The 22,215-nt window shown below is 35.6% G+C and overlaps 1 protein-coding gene across 4 annotated transcripts in view; it reads right to left on the bottom strand.

The window, feature by feature from the left end:
* The window catches only part of SOX6 (SRY-box transcription factor 6), a 375,013-nt gene that overhangs the window by 305,866 nt on the left and 46,932 nt on the right, over positions 1–22,215 (bottom strand). For all 4 annotated transcript variants that reach the window (XM_032690278.1, XM_032690277.1, XM_032690280.1 and 1 more), the window contains exon 2: positions 12,436–12,506. The gene's annotated coding sequence lies outside the window, so the exon portion shown is untranslated. The remainder of the gene's footprint in view (positions 1–12,435; positions 12,507–22,215) is intronic.

A 22,215-nucleotide genomic window follows, 5' to 3' on the forward strand; every position in this document is an offset into this window, starting at 1 on the left:
TTCTCTCTTTCACTCATCAAAATACCAAAAATTGTAATCTTACATCTTTGAAGAAGGAAAGAAAGAAAGAAAGAACACTTTAGGGTAGCAGAATTCAAGACCTCTTTGAGAATTATCTATTAGGCTTAGAAAGTGGTTTTGTAAACAGACTTTTGCAACATCACCCAAAAGATCTTTAAGCTGGTCAAATTTGGCAGAGAAATTCAAGAGCAAGTTTGACTCAGCTAAGTAATTGAGTTTTCCATGCAAAGAGCTAAAGGCTAAAACTTCTCCTTCTAGTAATATCACTTATACCTTCCCTAGACAGAACTACATGTTTATGACACATTTCAGTGACTTTTCATATGCATTACTGGGAGGGTAAAAATACCTGTTTTAATGGCTCTAGCCAATTATTTAGGAACTCCTTACTTGAAGATTAAACACCAGTTTTCAAAATGTTCGAACATTATAGTTTAAATATTCATTGTTTACAAAGTTTAACATATTTTCCTCAAGATAAATTTTTAGTTTGTAGCTGGATAAAGCACACAATATTACTAGATCTTGGAACTTAAATTGTACTACTTATACCCATGTTCAGTCACGATTCTATTTTAATTTAACAAGTCAACTTTCAATTGCCAATTTTCTTCTTAAATGCAAAAATCATCCTCTCCCATTCTGTTCAGTATGTAATACTGCATTTGTCACTATGGTCATTAATGGTAACATTGTTATTATATTAACAATGAAAGTTCAATCAGTTTTTACATCCCTGCTGTTTTTCAGCTTGTAGAATTAGTGCAACTAATTAATAGCAGAAGGAACTTCTTTCAGTGTTCACTTAATTTTATAGTTCCTACTTTGGAATAAAACAAAAATTTTAATTGATTCAGAGACAAACATTTTAAAAAGCTTAATCTTATTTCTAATATTTTTTGTTTGATGTTGGCATTCATTGGTCATATTCTCAAAATTCATTAAGGCTACAGTGTAAGTAACTTAATAAATCTGACTTAAAAAGAAATAACATTGAATTGCTTCATTCAAAGTAGTGAAAGTGTTTCTTTGATGAACACTAAATACTCTACTGTGCTACATGGGAAATGTATGAGTATATCTTACACAAAAAAAACCTTAAAATTTTTTTTTTTTCATAGCTATATAGATGCAGAATTCTCTAAAATTGTGACCGGCCAAGAGGTCATTTTTGCACCTGAAGGTTAATCTGAAAATAAGCCTTTGGTGCAAATTCATTAAAAATGGTAAAAAGGTAAGAAACATGTATAACTTCTGTATAAATTAGAACATGCAGAACCCTGTACCCTTTAAAAGCACTAAGATATTTCCTACTGGTTGTAGGTAGCTTTACAGTTATTAAGATCTCAGTAGTTTAAAATTTCACCTACTGAACTGTACTACAGGTAGCAGCAGTTGTTACTACTACTATCACTACTGCATCTGTAATTGTAATAATTGAAATCAGCGTTACAGACATTTGTGGCTAATCCCTCTTTTGGGCATCAGACTTTGCCATCCATTTTAAGATTATAGTATAATCAAAGATTAAGAAAGGAAATGAAGTGAGCTGCTCAGACACATAAAACCAGGAACATTAACCACTGGGCTTATTACAGGTCAACCTGACTGGATGCAAACACTGAATGACCTTGAAGGGTTTGCATTTTCTTAGCTCATGAACACTTATGAAAACAAACATCTTCTCTCTACACCCAAACTGAAAAGAAACTGAATGGCCACCAAGAAGAACATTTAGGAAAAATATATCAGCATGGTACTTACCCAAGGGACTGGAGAGTGGCACCAACTCCCAAGGAGAAACAAGTGCATGGAAGTTGATCCCTCCCATCTGTACCAATTTAAACCATTAGTCTCCAGGATTTAGCCTCCCTTCCATTTGCAGGTGCAGCTCCCCTGAATGCTAATGTCAATCACATGTGCTTACAAAGCAAAGAAAATTCCCTTAAATTTCATTGGGCTGGGCAGAACAATATTTCAAAAGCAGCTGTTGTTGGTAACATTCAAGTTTATTGGCAATCCTTGTAAAACAACCCCCAAAACACATACTGTTTGTATCTGATCTCATGTTAAGAAGGCTTTTCTCTAAAGAGTATTGAATCACTTTAATGTAGATTCGAATGCTGCTTTACTCTGCTTTCAAGGTAGCTAGTAAATTCAGCTTTACTACAGCAATATAAAGATGTGAAAGAACTGTAGCAGCATCTAAAAATGAGCTGTTGCCACTATACTGTTCAGTTTAGAAAACTCTAAACAGAATACTGAAGAAAAATGTTAATGATAGTTTGCTGAGTTGCCAAGAGAAATAAGGTAATTCACTATATTTTTGTTATAAAATGTAAATTATAACACCCTAAAGAATCTGCCACAACTCCAAGAAGGACTAAAAGGAAGATCTAAACAACATGGTATGTCAGTAATTTAATTTTTAAAAACAGCTATCTAGCATCCATACTTACATAATCAATACAATGCCAGCAAAGATCTCAGTATTCACGGGATTTCAACTCCTGCAAAGCCCTCTCCATTGCAGTGGAGTACCTCAAAGTACTTAAAGCACCTTGCTGAATTAAGGCCTTAATAACATCTGCATATACCTCTGAGCAGTTTGCATCACCAATAGAGTCCGAATAGACTGGATAAGTAGGGAAATTCAAAATGCTCCAATAGAGTCAGGGGAAGTTTAGGTTAGATATTAGGAAAAGGTTCTTCACCTAGAGGGTGATCATGCACTGGAACAGGCTCCCCAGGGAAGTGGTCATGTCCCCTGCCTGAGCTCAAGAAGCATCTGGACAATGTTCTGAGGCACATGGTGTGATATTTGTGAGTGTGATTTGCCTTGTACAGGGCCAGGAGTTGGACTCGATGATCCTTGTGGATCCCTTCCAACTCATGATTTTCTATGATTCTATGTAAAATGCAAGAAATGACCCCTGTGATCGTTTAGCTCTGAGGAGGTGACCTGTCTCCTTTATCGTACCCATACTTCTGACCCTGAATTTCAAGAGTGAGAATGATTACTTTCTTGGGTGGTGATAATGAAATTATTTTACAGCCCCAACCCTTCCTCAGAGTCTGTAGACTAAGTTCATGGCATGATCTCAATCCTACAACTCATAAATGGCACAGAGAATGGTACGGAGAAAAGGCAGAAAGGGTAGGCAGTGTATCCTCTGGCATCTCTGCGTGGCAGCTGGTGAGACAAAACAAAAAAAAATCAGATCACTGACTAGAGAGTCTATTGGCAACTCTCAGTTGCATCTGGGAACAATGACCCATCAAAGCTAACTACGCATTGTTAATATCCCTACCTAATCCAGGCAACAGGAAAGAAAAGTACAAAGGCCTGTAGCAAATCCTACAACCTTCCAACCACTTATATCTTTGTTTTCTTGAGTCTGGTAAGCATATACACAACCATTATTAAGCAGCTCCCCCAGTGCTGCCATAAACATCATCTGGGGCCAGGTTGCGGTATTTATTCCATATTTTCACAAAATACAGAGAAGCTAAGGAGGTCCTGTTTCATTCTCTCACCTCACTGGTCTAAGAAGAAATCTAAGTGTGCAGAACTTCCTGACATGGAAATACTGGGGTCTGGGAAACATGTTTCTGAGGGCTGAATTCTGATTTTTGAGATACAAAATTTTTGAGCTATTGGGTTCTAAGCCTGTACAGTCTTAAGCTTGCAGCTATTGGCATGTTTGACATTTTAAACTATGAAATACCAACCTATTTTGAAATTGTCCAAATCATTAGTTGTGGAATTTTCCTAGCACTTCATGAATACCACTGTTAATTGGGCAATTAACTCGAAACTACAGAATATGCTGTGATGGCATGATATGATATAAGCCATGTAAAAGAAGGAACAGCCAAGCAACTCAGTATGTTGAAAGATATTAATGAAGTGGCAAAATCTGCCAGAAAAATAATAATGGGTGATTTTAACTACCCCAATATTAACTGGTTGAATAACACATCTGTACATGGTTTGGAGAAGCAGCTTATTGATACTATAAATGGCTTCTTTTTGGAGCAGCTCCTTCTGGAGCACAGAGGAGGAGGAGTTCCACTCAGTTATTAATTTGTGTGTGTGTTTGTGTAGAAAGCAAGCATGGGTGTTCTGCTAAGCAACAATGGCCACGGGACAATGGGTTTGAATCTCGATGATGAAGTATTTCAAGTGGTAACCAAATAGTTAATGGCAGGTGGGTGGGTGAGAAAAATCAGACATCTCAAAGGGGTGGCTGCTTTGGAAGAATGAAGGAGTTTATTCACGCACAAAACCAAATCACCAGAGTTTAAAAGAGAGGGGAGAATAAAATAAAAAAAAAGATCTAGGTTAGCATGTTTCTGAGGTAAAGTACAAGAACCTATGTGATCTAAAAAATACAGCTCTCTTTGAATGCATGAACTTTGTCTAAATGCTTTCAGCAGAACATAACATTGATTATTGCTACAGCTTACTGCTCGATAATGCACAATATGAAACTAATCTATAATGCAAAGAGTGGCAATCAGAATTTATAAATTCAGTTAAAAATTACAGGAAGAGAAACTGTTATATAATTTCAATAATTATATAATTATTCAAGTTGACCTGCGAAGAGGATGCATGTGTAGTATCTCATGTACAAATCTGGAATCTGGAGTAAGATTATACAGGTCTTGCAACTGTCTAGAGGAATACAGCAAAAAAAGATCATTTTTGTGTGTGGTTGTGCTCCCCTCACCATTCTCCGAAAGTTACAGTTACGTCCACAAAACATATCTCTAAAAACAAGAGATTAAAAAGACAAGTAACTATCAGAAAAGTTATACACAGACATGGTGGTAGCAGTCACCTCCCGGCTCTGATTGTGTAGGAATGGGGCTGCAAAGGATCAGAAATGCAGTTTGTTTGTTCCTTTATAATATTTCAAGATCTGAAAATTTAAGAACATATTAGGTTCCCACACTAGATCAGAAAAATCTTGGAGTGGACAGCAACCAATATCTGGTATTTCAGTGGTGAGTGAATATACCTCAATTTGTACCAAACAAATCTTTGGGCAAAAGATTCCTTTCAAACCTCTTCAAATTCTTAACAACCCAGATACTGTCAGGCTTTAATGAATGTAGTAAGGAAGTATATGGACTATTTGCTAGGGTGGGATGCTACCTTAATATATAAACAATTAAAAAGGCCAATAACCAGCAACGACAAAAAGTTGCCCAAGCAAGATAGGACAAGAGTTCTAATAACTGGTCTTTAGTGGATATGGGGCATGGAGAAGATTCAGTATGATTTTAGGGTAAATGGCTTTTCAAGAATTTACATTAAAATCTGTATCCTGATTTGGAGGAGGAAATGTTCCATAAAATTAAGACTTTCTAGCCATCCTTTAAAAATACTGTGTAAAGAAGCAGCAAAGAGACATGAAAGCTTGTGTTGACAAATACAGAATATAGCATCTTAGAAAGAATAATTTCAGCTATTTAATTTCACTGCTGGATTTCACATAAATTATAATCCCCTGGAAAAAATGAAACTATGAAATACAACATCAATAGTACAAACAAACCCTAAAGACATAAAAAGAGAGAACATGTCATATCCTTAAATAAATCAATAGTGCATGTTCTATTAAGGTAGACTGCTCAAGTCTAAAATATATCTCAGAAATACAGAAGAAATAAGAGTGAGTTCAACAGACATCACAGATTTTTTTAGTAAACCAAATAAATTCTGGAACATTTTTACTTGTCTCTGAAATTAAAAGGGTGCCTGATTTGATGCTCATAAAACTTTTGCTGAAATAGGATCAGGGGGTATTATCACACACTCCAAAGTTAACCACATCTCCGATCCCTTGTGTCTGCTGTAGGAACAGCTCTCAAGATTTAGGTAGTTAGTTACGAGGTTTTGGGGAGTGAAATTTTTACTTTGCTTTCACCATGCTAAGCTTGGCTTCAGATTCCTGAGCTTTGCTCTGAGGACTTGAGCAGATCTAAGTGTAGTTCAGTGTTGTATCAGTGACTAGGCAATTCTTTAGAAGTGTTATATATCCTACTACTCAATCATTTCAGTAGAAAAGATGTAGGAATTCCACATACACAGACAGTTTGCTAGCTACTCATCCATCTTCACTCTGCTGCCCTACAGTACTTTAGTTCTGCACAACCATGTGTCACAGCCCCTGAAAATAAGAACTTTGAATGAAGACTTACACTTTATAAACTGCTTCATTGGGAAAAGCAGAAGTGAGAGGTGAAACTTCAAAAATTCATGTAATCTGTTTTGGTTTAGCATTGGAGAATTGGATTAATTACTCCCCGGGGCTTTTTGGATCCTGCAGGAAGCATCTTTGAGACCAAGTTTCAGAGCCAGGATTATACAGTAATCTCTAATAAACCCATAAAGATAATATGGTATTTACACAATTAAGTGTAGCCTTTGAATATTTTATGTGCACGGTACTGAATCCATCACACACATGTATTAAGGACAGAAGCTTACTGTTCTTAACTTCAAATTGATTTTGTTGAACATCTTGTTAATGTAGATACCCGAAAATATCAATTCATCATCACCGTACATGAACTTAAACTACTAAAAGTAAAAAATGAACATTTTCACATTATTTATATTTTAATTATTAATGAAATCACTGCCAAAAAGGAAAAAAAATAATTGATGGAAAATTAATTTTAAAAAAATATGCACTTATTTTTAAAACTGACCTTTATGCTTTATCTCATCTTTAATATCTTAAAGTAACATTTTTAATGGAGGATTCACTTTGATCAGCGCTTTTTAATTAACTTTATAAATGTGAGCGTTTTACAACACGGTCTTTATCAATTTTTTTTTATTTAGCTATTAACACTTATGTTTTACCTTCAACAGACCATTATCAGATTTCTATCAAGTCAGGCTTTGGTATATACCAAAGATCTTGATACATCTAGCAAGCAGTTAACCTCTTACCCTGCACTCTCTTGTAACTGTGATTATGATGAATGAGCGGTTAGTTCTAAGCAATTCTGTTTTATGTCAATAAATGAATCAAACAGTCATTGCTATATGTGCAATAGGAAGACAGAGAGAAAATGAAGCTGTCTGTGGACACTTTATAACCCTCATCCGTTTAAGTAATACGATTTGAAAAGTTAATGCTGACATCAACTGCTGGTATTGTTCATCCATACTATAGGATAAGACATTCTTTGTGTTATTTACGTAAAATGAGAAATACTCTATATAATTTACTACTCACAGTGTGGCTTAAAGAAAATTCTCTTTACAGCCTTCCTAAGATACTGCATTGTAGTTATTAAATTACCTGAAGCTTTGGGTTTGTGATGAACAACCATTTCTTCTAAAAGTAGTTTGGCTCTGCAAATGTGAATCCCTTGCTGAAAAACTGTCCAGGTATGGACCTGTATGAATCCTTTGCTTCCATGTTCTTAATTGGGCTTCTTAACACAAATATTTCCTATTCCTCTCTCCCAGGCATTGCTTGCAACTTCAACAGTATATAAAATTGTTTGGATGAGGATTTCCATTTCATTGCTTAGTACTTTTGCAAAGAAGTTTTTAGACAGCAGATGGATCTAGTGCATTACACGGATCTCAGCCAGCACACATATGGAGCAGCAGTAAAGCAAGAAGGCCCTCACTCATACAGAGAGCATGAAAATTCTTTGAAAAAAAAGCATTTCTAGCAGCAGCCTCACTAAATGTTTCAACTTCATCAAAAAGTTAGCGAAGATCACATCTGTGTCCCCTGTCTTTGTGTAATGCATCAGAAGCTGGTTGGATACTGCTCTTGCCCATAGTGGTGTCCCCATTTCAGTAACAGATAAAGAGTATTACAGAGTGAAACCCTTGAGGTTTATATGAATGAAAACTGTTTATTTTGTCTATTTCCTCTTGTGCCATACATTTCATTCTTCATAGAGAATTGAAGGAGATTTCTGTGCTACGTTAAATATCAAAATCCTAGAAATAGTTTAAGTGTACTATTTGTTTATCATTAGAAAAACTGTCTAAAATGAATACAATGCTTCTACAATACGAGCACTCTGTGTATATATTAATTTATTTACTTACTACCAAGAAACAGCCTGTATGGTCAATAGAGAAGTAGCCAAAATAATGTCTGCTGCACGCAGAAGGTAAACGGGAACTCAGATAGGAACGTGTTTCTGTGCCAACATCTTGCAACAGCCATTCCCTCTACTAGAACTAGAAGTCCCTAGTTACCTCCCACAACCACAGAGCTTTAGATAAAATCACACAAGGGAGTCCATCAGACATCCCAGCTACGAGTACAGGATGGGGAGAGAGAACTTAAGGTACTGAAAAACAAATGGAACTTTTTACAGCTCTGATTAGAGTTCTGCCCTGTTCTTAGCAGTTGAGTGGCCCAGGCACCTTTCTCTCTCCTTCAGTCGTTTTTTCCCCACATCTTCCTCTCTTCACATACAACAATAAAGCTCTGAATAGATGTAACTATGCATCTATCAGGTACACACTGGCAGATGTGCTTGGGCACCAGCTGAGTGCACAGAAATGGTTTCCCCCCTCCCATTTTGTTTCTACTCAACCTACTCTCTTCTAAGAGCATCTAAAGTATGTGTATGTAATAAAGTTTTCTCAGACAAGAAAACTCTTCAAGGTAGGTGCCCTCTTTTATATTTATTTATAACCGCATATTATATACTGGATCTTTGTTTCTTATTAGAAAACTGGTGTGCTATTGAAGAACAAGCATTGCATAACACAAGATAGTGTTACAGTAGAAATCAATTTTATATTCACCATTTATAAAATAAGCTGTGCTTTCTTTGATTTTATGACATAAATATTCACAAATAAATAATTTTCTCTTTTTAAATAAGCCAGTATAAATACCAAGTACAAATCTATTTGATCAAATGCTCCACAGTATAAATTAAACAGTCCAAATTAAACAAAGTATAAAAACTGCCTTAAAAATAAGATTGGGGGAAAAGTAATAAATATTGGGTTTGAAGCAAAACATTCTCTTATTCATATGCTGATTGGAATAAGTATTTGAAAAAATGAAGTTTACCCAACCCACAATGTCAGTTTTGTTGTGTTATAATGTGTGTGCATGTGTGTGTGTGCCCATTAAGTGTTTCTATTTTTGTTTTCAAACCTTCTTAGAAAAAAAAAATCCTGCTGTTTGTTTTTAAATAAATTTTATTTTATTCTCAAATCCAGTTATATTATTTTCACCATATTTTCAATAGAGGTTTTTCACTGTAGAGCTGGTCTCTCAAAACACTTAAGTTTCATGTGCTTTAATACCCTTCATTCCAGGGGTTTTTTTCCCTCCCTTTGTCAGTGTTTTCACGCTGTAGTCAAGTCACAATAAAATGTTTACACAGAAACTGAACTGCTAGTAAAAAGGTATATCTAATTGCTGATGTACAAGCAAAATTGGGTTTAAATGCTGTGTTATTAGAGGACATTTATTTTGCTCTGTCTGTATCTTTAAATAACCACTGTAGAACAAACTTACTTGAGAAGAACAATTAAATAAATTAAACCATGTTAAGATGACATTCTTGAAGGAAAAAAGGTAACCTTTAGTTAAGACAATTACTCTGTGGGTATAAAACAATAGCACAAATGTCACAATTTCCATGAAAGTTACTTTTGTATGAATCATCAATCCTGTTTTCTCCTGAACAAAACTAGCCAAATACGACAAAAAAAATCCCAAAATTGTCTGAACTGGATGATCCAAGTAATTACATGTTACAGCAGAATGCATTTATGACAAAACTTTCAAAAATTTGAGGAAAAAGTTATTATAGCCTCTGGTTGAAATAGCTATGGTATAGACCTATAGCATTATTTAGCTGATTTGCTGTATTACCATATAAAAAATATGCAGTTTCAAAGATCAATCTTCCTAGCACTGATCTGCACTCCTTCCCTTTGGAGCATAGATCAAACAAACACACTATAAAAACATGCCCAAATATTATAGCATAACATGAAAAAGGTATACAATTCTCATTAGCATTTTTTAAATGCTGCTTAGAACTGAATCTTCTTAAAACTTTCTTCTTCCACACCAAGCCCCAAAGCTTCCATCTTCTCCTTTGCTTAGGGCCTATTTGTTCAGCCTCAGGTCCTTATCCCGATTCCATCAGCTTCCATTGTCACCTCACAGGCATAAGTATTTGTAGAAATCAAGACTTTAAATTGAAAAATACCTGAGGTCACAACCTGTCTTATTAGTCTATTTTATTAGTCTAATTTATGACACTGTACATATTCCTGTTACTGAATTGTAAGAGTCCGTATCTGTCTAACTCATGTATCTACCTACAGAATATCTTTCTAGCTTGGAGAGGTAAAATAGAGATGATTTAAGAAGACCTAAACCTGTATTACCATAGAAGGCATACTTCAATCCTGTTTTCAGTATGTGAGGAAACACAGGGCTGAACCCATCAGTTGCACATCCTGTATTTTATTTTATTTTCAGTTTATGTGAACTCAAGGTTTGCATATGTTTCTACATACACAGTGCTAAACACTAAAATAAGTCCTCTAAGCAGAGAAGAACAGTCAGCACAGTGTTAGCTTCTCCAGATATTCATGTCAATGTAATTGAAGTCTGAGTTGCAGAAGACAGCCATCACAGCCGAGACTGAGGTTCATTTTGTACAATCATTTCATACAGCCAGTTACTCAGCTGCTGAACCATGTTCCAGCTCTCATGGCCACAATACTGTTAGGAGTCTCAATGTACTAACAACTTTTCTGCAAAAGCCAGCATGCAGTTTTGTGATGATAACAGTCCATACATCTCATGAAAGTTTAAGTACTTACTTGATTGAACTAAACACAAACGTTGTTTTCAAAGTGCTTTCTTATGTCACTTTTGTTTACCACAGCTTTGTGTTGATGTCGGCCAAGGAGAGCAAGACTCAGACCAGCAGTCCACAATATAATTGCTAAAGCCCTTTTTATGTTCATAATACTACATGAACATGAACTAAACATTACTTACAACTTCTCACCCAATTAGCCTGGTACGCAAAAAGTTCAACATGAAACTACCATTGAATTTATTCCATTGCTTTGCTTGGAAAGTGTACTGCATATTGAGGTATAAAGAGGTACTGTTTGTATAGACTGATATATTACTATTTCCATTTACAGAAGAGAAAAATGAAGCAAAGAAACTGATTGCTTGAAAAAAAAAATGCAGTAGCAAAACCAGAAGGACTTACAACTGCCGTCTCAGAACTATTTTTCAATGGTAATACTTGTTTTTAAATTGTTTCTTTTATTTGATAATATTTTCTTTATATATGACTGACAATGCTCATTAAAAAAATGCTGACCTGTAAATGAAGTAAAGTGCAAATATAATAGCAAAACCATATGTGAAAATGAACATTTGTAAAGAGGATGGGTTAGTACAAATTGAACACATTTCCATATTGAGAGGAGACAAGCCATATTTTTTCTCTCATGAATGTAGTTTTGTGAATATCTTTTTCCACAAATGATTGACTAAATATTTATTCATAAACTATATTTGTGACTTAAGAGAACAAGCTGCATAGATTGGTTTCATTTATACTACATCATACAAGAGGTATTGCAGTAATTTATATCATGCCAAGTCTAAGTCCCATTAGATTTTCCTTATTATACTTGACTAAGGCTGAGGACTATCCAAAACAGCAATTCTGAAAGCTTTCTATTTGTTGCATAAATAACTATCTTCATCCCAGATCCTCTCCTCTAGCTTTCCCTATCTCAAAGCATTTAGGTGTAGTCCCATTTGCTGTATTTGAACCTGGGCATACTCTGAAACCTGTTCTTGAGCTATGGCCTAAATGACCACAGTCTCAGCTGTTTTTCTGCAACCAAAAAAGTCAGCTTTCACCAAGGCATATAAAAATATATTCCTAGTTCTGGAGATACTGGTCATACTAGTTCTTCCTCAATAAACCCATGCAGCCTGTCCTCTAAAAGTCCTGTCAGTCTTGAATCACAGCCCCAGTTCTTTTCTAGAAATGATTTTCATTACAGCAGCATCATGCACTGGTGTCATTAGCAAGTGCCACAACTGATGTGTAACTGTAAGAAACACTGTTCTCTCATTATTTTTGTTACAATGAAAACCAAAGTAAAGCTTGAAATAATGGGAATAACCACAGTTAATTCAGCATTTGTAGCCCTTCTGAATAAGTGAAGCATAAGTTGGAAGCAAAAAACCTACCTAAGTTTATAAGTAGCTAAGTAAAATTCTTACTAAAAGAACACATTAAAACTGTGAGATGACAGTGACATTTTAAAATAGCTTCCATTCCCCATGTCAAAAGAGTATTAGAAAGACACACATAACAGGGAAATTAATAAATACTTACAAATACACAAGAAAATCAGCCCCAGCTCCCAGAAATCACTGGTAAGTTGCTTTTGAATTCATGAAACTGATCTGAAAATATAAAAGGGAAAAAAAGGTTGAAACAAAAGAGAGCCCTGAACTGATGTTACTTTTTTGTTATTATAAAATAGTTATGATTTTTCACCATGGACAGAATAAAACAGAACACAAGACTGTTGTCACGCTTTCAGCCAAGTAATTTACACAGAATTTGTTTCCAGGAAGCCAATACCAAAAGAAACAATTATTTCATTGTTCTGCATCTCACACCATAGCAACCCAGTCCATTACAGCTTCTAAGAACTGTCATAAATGCAAGCATGGTTATCTTTTAATAAGGAAAATAGCTGTGGGGGAGGTTTTTTTGTTTATTGGGGGGGTTGCTTGGTGGTTTTTTTTTGTTCTCAAGTGTTACAGAACATTTATTACTTTTTTTTGTAAATATTTTATTAACAGCATTTTGCAGCGTGCCTGGTGTAAAATTATTGTTTAGGCACATTTAACTGGAACCCATCTAAGGTAAAATTTATACAAAAAGAAAGACTAACAATTTTGTTCTCCTATGGTCTAGATCCTGGTTAGAAGCTTAGCATAAGTACAATGCAGTCACTATAAGGCATGATTAAATCCAACATTCTTTTTCCTGCATACCCCTCAGTTCTAGTTGGAAAGGTAACAGATGCAACTCAAACCCACAGAGCTTGCCTTATAAAATTCTTTAACTAGCACAATGACTCACTTTATGCCTCTAAATATCCATGGTTTCCTCTCTCCAGAACCCCCATGCATTAGAAGGTAGTTCAGTAGTTTATTTTTATTGTTTGGTCTACATACAGCACATTTTTAGTTCTTGGGAAAACAAAGAAACTTTGTTGCACAGCCCTTGTTTTCTTTCCAAAATGTGAGGATGGATATGGGTAACATTAAACTGAAAATAGTAATGGAGCCTGGGCAACTAGCTTAGGTCAAAACCTTTTTGTTCTCTGGGAGCTATCTGATTAATTTGCAGTTCATAAAACAGTGGGTGTAAGCTCAGTTTAAAAACATGTAACTATATTTAAGATGAAATCATCATTTTTGTTAGCCCCCAGTAATCTCTAAGAAACACCTTCCCACAACATTTCTGTATCCTAAAGTGCACCAGCCAGTACTGCACAGTGCCTAGAGACAAGGAGAGAATACCAAACTTATCTTGATGCAGAATATCCTCCTTATTTCATACACCCACCCTGAAGTGCATATTATTCATTCCAGCCAAGCCCTCCCCCATCCTGAAAGTACACATTTAATTGTGTCTTCTCTCCTGTAATACCAACAGAGAGTCAACAAATCTCATTTGCTATATCAATGCAGTGTTATTATATATTTTAAAAGCAAGTCTGAATCTCATTATCAACTGATTTATGCCATTAATGTGCTTTGGAGCCACCAATTAAACAAGGACAGTGGTTCATAAGGTCACAGTTTAATTAATCTGAAAGGGTATAAATACACTTTAATGCACATCACCTCATGTAGAGAATTTAGGAACAAAGCACCAAACCTTTATTCTGGGCAAGCAATTAGGGGGAAAGGCTAAACACACAAAATTTTAAACTTAGCTTTAGCACCCCAGTAATCTATCAGGAAAAAAGTTCAGTTTGGCAAAAAATCCTACACAATAATATGTATGTGAAGCTTTGATTCTCACAGTGACAGTGCAAGTGAGAGAGAAGGCAGAACAGCGTTAACCATACCCAGTGATCCTGAGTGAATGAAGGTTTGTTGCTCAGATAACACCTCAGAACTGTGAATCAACTGCAGTTTTCCTTCAACCACTTTCCCTTAGTAAATTTAATAAAATAGTGCAATCAAGTAAGTGTTCAGTAATAGCCAATAGTCTACCAACAGAACCAGAGTACAAGTAAAATGCTGAAAAACAGTCTAATCAGCCAGAAATAGTTATTCACAGTGAAAATTCAAGTATGAGGTACCTGGGGTTTATATGGAAGAAAATGATACCTATTTCTTACTGTCTTGACTCATTTTTACCTTGTACAGTTACTTGCTCAAAACATAGACAATACAGCTAATACATAAACACACAAAAGTGAAGCATGTGATTTAATCAGATGAAGTAGTTGCTATTTTTCCTCTTTTACACCTGTAGTCCTACATTCTATAGCGTCCATCACTTTTTTTTTTAATTCTCCAGGTGATTTTTCTTGAACTAAAAAAAAAAAAATCCTATTTTCTTATCTATGTAGAAAACTTTCTGTCCATCAAATATTAACATCAAAATTTTATTATAAAATTTCTATCTGGTGTATCCTATAAAAATAGTATAATTAAATATAGATTTATTACCTAAATAAAATAGACCAAGGACTAACATTGTACAGGTCAATAGTTGCTCCATGTAGACTTTTATACCTCTTTTATCAAGAAAAGACTTTTGTCATGGTTTAAAAGTGTCTATGAGGCCAGCTCCCATTGATTTTGGGAAAAAAAACCTAATCCTTATTCTATTAGCTTAAACTATTTATGTTTTCACTTTAGTTGTCTTGAGTTGAACTCCAGGTGACTACACAGGTGAATAATCATTGCATAAACATATGCAAGAACAAAGTTGTCTTTAAAGTATTCCAATGATTTAATTGGTACAAGTCCCACCAGAAACTTCACTCAGATATTTTGCAGTTGAGATGTTCTCAAAACATTCTGAATACCTGCAGTTTCTGCATGTTTGGAAAGTTGCTGCCATCCTTATCAAAGACTTGCTCTTACAGTCCGCTATGAAAGGGGAAAAATAAAGCTGTAAGAGCAACTTATGCTTTGATTTCAGGTACCTTTGCTAAAAGATATTTCATACGTACATCTATGCATATTATGAAGCAACCAAAAAAGAAAAAAAGGTTATGTTTTATTTTTCCTGTTCTGTAGCTGACTTTTTGTTTCATTCTGTGAAAATGCCAACATATTTAATGGCAGACAAAAAAACAATGTACCAATATACCAAAACCAGTGTACCAATGACTCCAGTGCTCTAATACTAAATAACATTTCAACCTACAAGCTAAAGCATGGCTGCAAGGAGGGGAACTGAGTCAAAAACAGAGGCAATATAGGATGGACCTCACCAATCCTTGGAAAGCACAATGAAATACCCAAACAACAAAAACTGCCAACACCATGGAAGCAAGAAAACATTAAGATAGGGATTTAAAGAAGGACCTAAGGGTTCAGGTAACCCACTTTCAATGAAAACAGCAAAGATTCATTATCACCTTGTTTGCCTAAAAAATTCCATTTTAGAAAACCATAAAAAGATTACATTTTAAATGAAAAGGTTTGCTCAAAAGCAGTCATCATAGCAGTTTTCATAGGTTTGACTGTTTGTTTGTTTGGGGTTGGTTTGTTTCCGAACAGAAAAAGGTGTCCTAACATCAGCTAATATGAAATAAGACCAAGGGCATTTCTGCAAATACATGAAAGTCACAGGCCTGATTTAACAGAGAAGTTAATAAAGGTAAACATTTCTCGTTGACCTGCCTAAGAATAATGTACAATCATCCAACAATTTAACAGATTCTTTCAAAATAACTCAATTTTCAAAAAGGTATCTTGCAAGCCCATATTGACACCAAGGGAACACTGGACATAAAACAAATTATGGACATCATTAAATGACAGTAGGATCTTGTTTACCCTATGTATTATGAACCAAAGAAAATTCCATAAATAGCCAAATGTCAGTTATCAAATTGTCCTCTTTTCACCCAGTCAGCTCTTAATAATTCCAACAGGTCCTAGTTTTCAGAACAAAAAATTTTGCCACTTTTGGAAAGCAGAAAAAAATTTACTCATTTTAAAAAATCTTTAATTAAAATATTCTGATTCTTCTAAGACAGAGCCTTTACAGGTAGTCTGTATTTTCTCTGCACAGTCACCAGTGAGCATGAAGGAAGCCCGCAAGTAAAAAATGGAAGTAGTTATTTAGTAAAAAGCATGGCATCATGTTATATCATTTGAGAATGTGGCCTATCATTGTGGGCTGCTGGAACTAAAATATGTATCATACAAAAACTGTTAAAAAGCTATTTTCAGAATTATAGCATGATGTGAAATAAGAAAAAGGAATAATACAGAAATGAAGCTATATATTTAGGGCCTGAATCATATAGCAATTTCATACCCTGAAATGTGCCAAATTTCACAATTGAAGCAATATTAATGACCTGTAAGCCCCTAGCCACAGACATAAAAGTTAAGGAGGCATCAGTCTGATTACGATGAGAACCTTTGACCTGGATTTCTAAATATCTTGCTTAATTCAGGTAAAGGACATAGTTTCAAGACCGTTCAATGAAAAATGTTTTACTTACACCTGGAAAACTCTTCATACATGATCATTTTGAAACAGGAAAGCAAACACAGTAATTAACTGCTATAGATAAGACTTCCTACAAAACAGATGAGGAAATTCCTGGTATCTTCCCTTTCTGTCACTTCTGTTCAGTGGCCTTTACTGGCTTGTTTCTTAAAATCTTTACTCTCTTTGGTTCCATGCATTAACAAAACCCAACAAAAACAACAAACAAACAACCAAAAAACCAACCAAACCAAACAACCACCATGTTGTTTCTCTTCTGCTTTTCATTTTGAAAATGAAATTGAATTGCAGAATAGTCTTTCTGCAATGATCTTCATTTGGATTTTTGTACTCACTAACAGACTGCAGTTGAATGATCTACCAAAGGAGGAATCAGAGCAAACCACCTGTTACACGAGTGGTCATTTTAAAACATGTTTGCATCACAGTGAGGTAAGAACGACACCACAGTGCATACAGTGTAAAAATTGGTCTCCAAAGCTCTCAGTCAGTTCCTTTGTTATGGATTTTCTGCTCAACTTTCAGCAAAAGTTCCTTTGTGCTTCTTAGTGCTTTATTCCCAAAAAGGAGCTACTACTTCTTTCTTCTGCAGCAGTGATGCTTTACAATTCCACACCCCAGAAGATGTGATGTCGTTATTACAGAAACGAGGCTCAAAAAAATACCTAAAATAGGATAGATCTCCACAGAGTTTTGCAGGGAGATATGAGCTCACTCTGCCCACACTCGGAGATGACTGGCCACAAACCCACTCTAATCCAGTTTAGCTATGGTTAGCACTTACGTAAACTACATGACTTCCAGTTTAGAGCAACCTCACATCTGCCTACAAAAAGCATGTTGACATACACATACAATGATGATGTTTCTGTAAACTACCTCTTAAAAAAAGGAACCCTATAAGCATCACCACTTTTGCCAAACTCCACAGACAGTGGTTCCCTGTCTTTCCCAAATGGGTATCACTCAGTAGTGGCACACTACCTGGCAGCGTTACGTTGTATAACCGACTATAAGAGCTCCTTATGATCTCTTCTGTAACAAATAATTGCATGATGTCTTCAACAGGCAACTTGTGAAGGTTTCTCTGCTGTCTGCCTGCAGATCTATAAAGCATCCAATCATTACAGGACGTGAGCACAGAATACAAAATGGATGTAGTATCACTTCATAGCATAGCAGCAGCTCGAGACTAAAAAGGATTTTGATGAAAAAAAGTATTGCATATGTCCAACAACTAATTTAAATGTATTATTACACCTGCCACTAAAATTACACTTGAAAACACCAAAAACATCTAATTCACTGTGCAGATGAAAGAAATACCTAAATATGTATTTATTCTTTCATGTAAAAGGCAGAGTGTTAGCATTCCAGATCTGATAAGCTCTGTATGCATACTTTCAAGCAGATAAGAACCACAAGACATACACCACGCTGCTTGGAAGGCTGAAGGGAGAGGAGGGACTCCAGTTATAACTCATCGGTTGGAGACAGCAAAAGCCTCCTCACTTGCCTGGGATAAGGTGGTAAACACTGTTGGCTCCCTGCTCCCACATCAAGGGATTCAAATTTCCCAGGGGTTCCTGCGCCAGCCCACTGCCACTCACATGGTGTGCTATGATAGAAAAAACCCTTCTGAACTTATTTTGAGCCAAACGCCGCTTTAACAGCCACAGGCTGGGTCGTCCCTAATCGATATGATTGAGTTAAAGAAAACAGAGAAAGCTTTCAAAGGGGGCACCTTTCTGTAGCATTTATATATACAGACCCATGCACTGAAGGCACTACAAGAAAAATTAAGCCCAGAAGGAAAAGTTACAGCATTACAAGGGCCAAGAAGCATGACTGGTGTTCCAAACACCAAAAACCCTTCCAGTACGTCGTACTGTTAGAAGGATGTATCGGGCACAGAGAGAGTTTTACAGCTGCACTTTGGAAGTTACTCTCTACACCTGGAACAGCAGAAGTGGGTGGCTTGGAAGTGACACCCAGGGTCACCCTTCAGAGACTTATTTTTGTCACACAGCCATGGAAATCAGCCACACAAAGACCGATATGACATGCATTGGCATTGACATGCATTATCATATTTAATCATTTTTCTCTGTGCCATAACTGTACTCTCACCATTTGTAATGATAGCTTTTCAATCTCTTTTTATAACTGCAAAGGGACTTGCAGCTGTAACAGGGTCTCCCAGCAGGACTGTAATACAGTCTCACAAGGATTCTCTGGGTACAACTTTAACACAAAATAATAACAATATTTTTGTTCATTATATAATATTATCTTTATGCAACAATACACATACCAGGAGCTGTTAGTCTACCACTTTGATATTTTTTTTTCTTGACAAATTGTACTAAAATTAACAATACTGTCAGTAGTTTTGGGCTCCCTTTATAATTTGAATATATAATATGTCAGGTTCCCTGTTCTTTCATGTTCAGACTGATGTTTAAAGGAATTTTCCTGAAGAATTGTCTTACTGTGTTTAAAAGAGGGTATGTTCTTTCAGCTCAGTCATATGATGGAAAAGAACAGTATAAAATTTTATTCAAACTGTAATTTACCATGCAGTTAAGTCTCTTTAATGAGCTTCATGAGCTCTGGATTGGACTAAAACGAAATTCAGTTACACAACAGAATGAAATTGCATTAATTTGTGATTCAAATCAACTGTCTATATTTACAGGTACATATTCATTTTATCCTCAGGTTTTTCTATCTAATACCTATATATATTTTTATATTTTATCTACAATTGCTGACCTCTTCTTGGAAGGAAGCTCTTTTTGGAAAGAGAAACAAAAACAAATTCCAAGACTGTATTTTCCTTGCTAGACAAAGCATCAAGAGTTATGTAAAGTTGAGAAGATTTAAATAACACAGGAGGCTTTGAGTCACTGTACATCACTACTCAAAGTCTGAAGCTGTTGCACACAGGCCAAGGAAAGGGTTTAGGATGCATCTTCATCAAGTTCTTTCACTGCACTTTGACTTGAACACCTACTAAATTGTACTTGTGCTACATTCACCAGATGCAAACTCCTTGATACAATTTTTTTATAGTGTAACACCTACATATGCACAGGCTTGCACTTGGAATAGTAACAGGAAACTAAAGCCTCTGAGCAAAGATATATATATATATATATATGGGGGGGCAGGGGGAAGTGTTACTTCTGAAAGCCCAGTTTTACCATTTTACCATTATTTCCAAGAGTTACAAATGGTAAGATAGCTGAAATGTCTAGCTGATATTTTAGAGATAGCAAAAATAATACTAGTGCATGGGAACACATCATCATATTTACATTCCCAACATAACTATACCATATAGCACCTGGATTTGAAAGTTCCCTGACAATTGGAGATTCAACCTGTCACAACTGTGGCGCACTTAAACAACAAAAAAATAATAGAGATTTGTTGTTTCAATTAAATTTTAAAAAAAAAAAAAAAAAAAAAAAGGAAAATGAGAAAGAAAAGGGAAAAGGGGGGGAGGGAAAGAAAAAGGGGAAAAAAAGAAAAAGGAAAAAGGAAGAGAAAAAGAAAAATTAAATTCAGATTTAATGAAAGCAGGTTTGTGAGCCAAATAGTCAGGAGTTAAGTCAGCTGCGTACAAACTCACATTTTTTTTCTGACACACCTATTTTGTAACATTACAATATAATGTAAGTGTGCCATTTGTTCCCACTGAAATTAGTGTTAATCCAGACAAAATATTGAGGTTCTGTATTGGAGAGTTCCATATAACTGAAGCTCAGATTTTCAAAGTTAGTTAAGTAGGACATAAAAATCAATTAGAAGGCCTTAAGAATGTTTGCCTTCAGGTCTACTTCCCTGGATTCCCTGAGGGACAAAACCTCCTTACTACATAACTTGGAGTTTTCTTTCCCTGAAACCCTGAAATACAATAATTATAGCTCAAGTCCTTTTTTTCAGTTAGTCATATACTAACTTCACCTCTCAACTCCCATCTTTGAAATCCATTTATCCTGACTCTAAGACAAGGGGAAAAGAGGTCCAGGTGCTCTCATTTGCATTCCACTTTAGAAAAACCATAAGTAAATAAAACTTCTTTCTTCAAGGATCTGTTCAGTCAATTAGGATCCCATCTTACATATGTATCCTCTGTGAGAAAACAGTTCCCAATATTTGGTACAGAGTGCCACCAGCAAGGATATTGCCTTGCATTCTTCCCAGAGGACCATTTTATGTGTGATTATCAGTCCTGAAGATAATTAACTCTTACTTGCTGGACAAATAAATCACACCAAAAACCACATTAACTCACCAAGCCCTCAAAATAAAAACCTTTTGGCCTCCTTTCAGTCTCTCCTAAAGCATGACAACTTCATTAGTTAAAAAAGCAAGAAAAAAATTGTGTTTAATTAATGAAAGAGTACACCTTGAAACAGAAATTTGCCTTCAATGGTAAAGCTATCAATTTGGTAAGATTTCAATCTTGGGAGACTTACCCAGGGGTAGCCTTAGTTTCTTCCGATTTTTCACCTATTACATCTCTGTCAAAATTTGATTTCAGATTTTGAACAATACTTGTTACCTATCATCTAGAGGTGCTGATTTCCTGATTTTTTCTGCAACATTCACCTCTGTGAGATATTTTGAAATGAGAACTGAAATACGTTCACCACAGATAGAAATCCTTGCAGGCAATACTGCCCATCGAATAAATGATAAGACGACCCCTACTCCAATTTTTGTTGAGCCCAGTCCTGGGTACTAAAGTCAGACAGGTTAAAATGCTAAAGCACTACTTTCTATCCGTCCATAAAGACCAGTCTTATGCTCATAGCCTGGCTTTTGTCCTCTGCATAGGAATCACATACTATCAAACTCAAAGTCAGCGTTATCCTGCACTTTAGGACAGACTGTCCCAAGCTACAAATTTAAAGGCAATGTTGAGGCAAGGGTTCAGTTTTTAATGTGCTGAAAATGATTCTCAGCCCCTTTAGACAGTCATATAAAACCATATCTCCAGGCATTTACTAGCGTTGCTCAACATCTATGAGCTCCAGGCTACCTGCACCTGCCCTCAGCAAGATACTGAAATGGCAGCAAGGAAAAGCTGATGGCTTGAGGGGTGGTTACTAGGTCCTTTGCATAGGATATTTCAAAAATGTAAATGGAATACTGATCTTAATTTACAAAAACAAAAAAAGAAACTTAAAAAAAAAAAACCCACACTCAAAAAGTTGGCATTAATCTGGATAGCAGACTTTAAAGTTTCACCAAATTAACTCATCTTCCTGACATGTCTCATTACAAGATCTTATCACTGGTTTAACTAAACAAAGTGAAGGAGAAAAGAAAATATACAGAGAATAACTTAAATGTCTTTAAAAAGAAAGTTCTTTG

Source organism: Chiroxiphia lanceolata, chromosome 6, assembly GCF_009829145.1.
Source record: "Chiroxiphia lanceolata isolate bChiLan1 chromosome 6, bChiLan1.pri, whole genome shotgun sequence".
Classification (NCBI taxonomy): domain Eukaryota; kingdom Metazoa; phylum Chordata; class Aves; order Passeriformes; family Pipridae; genus Chiroxiphia; species Chiroxiphia lanceolata.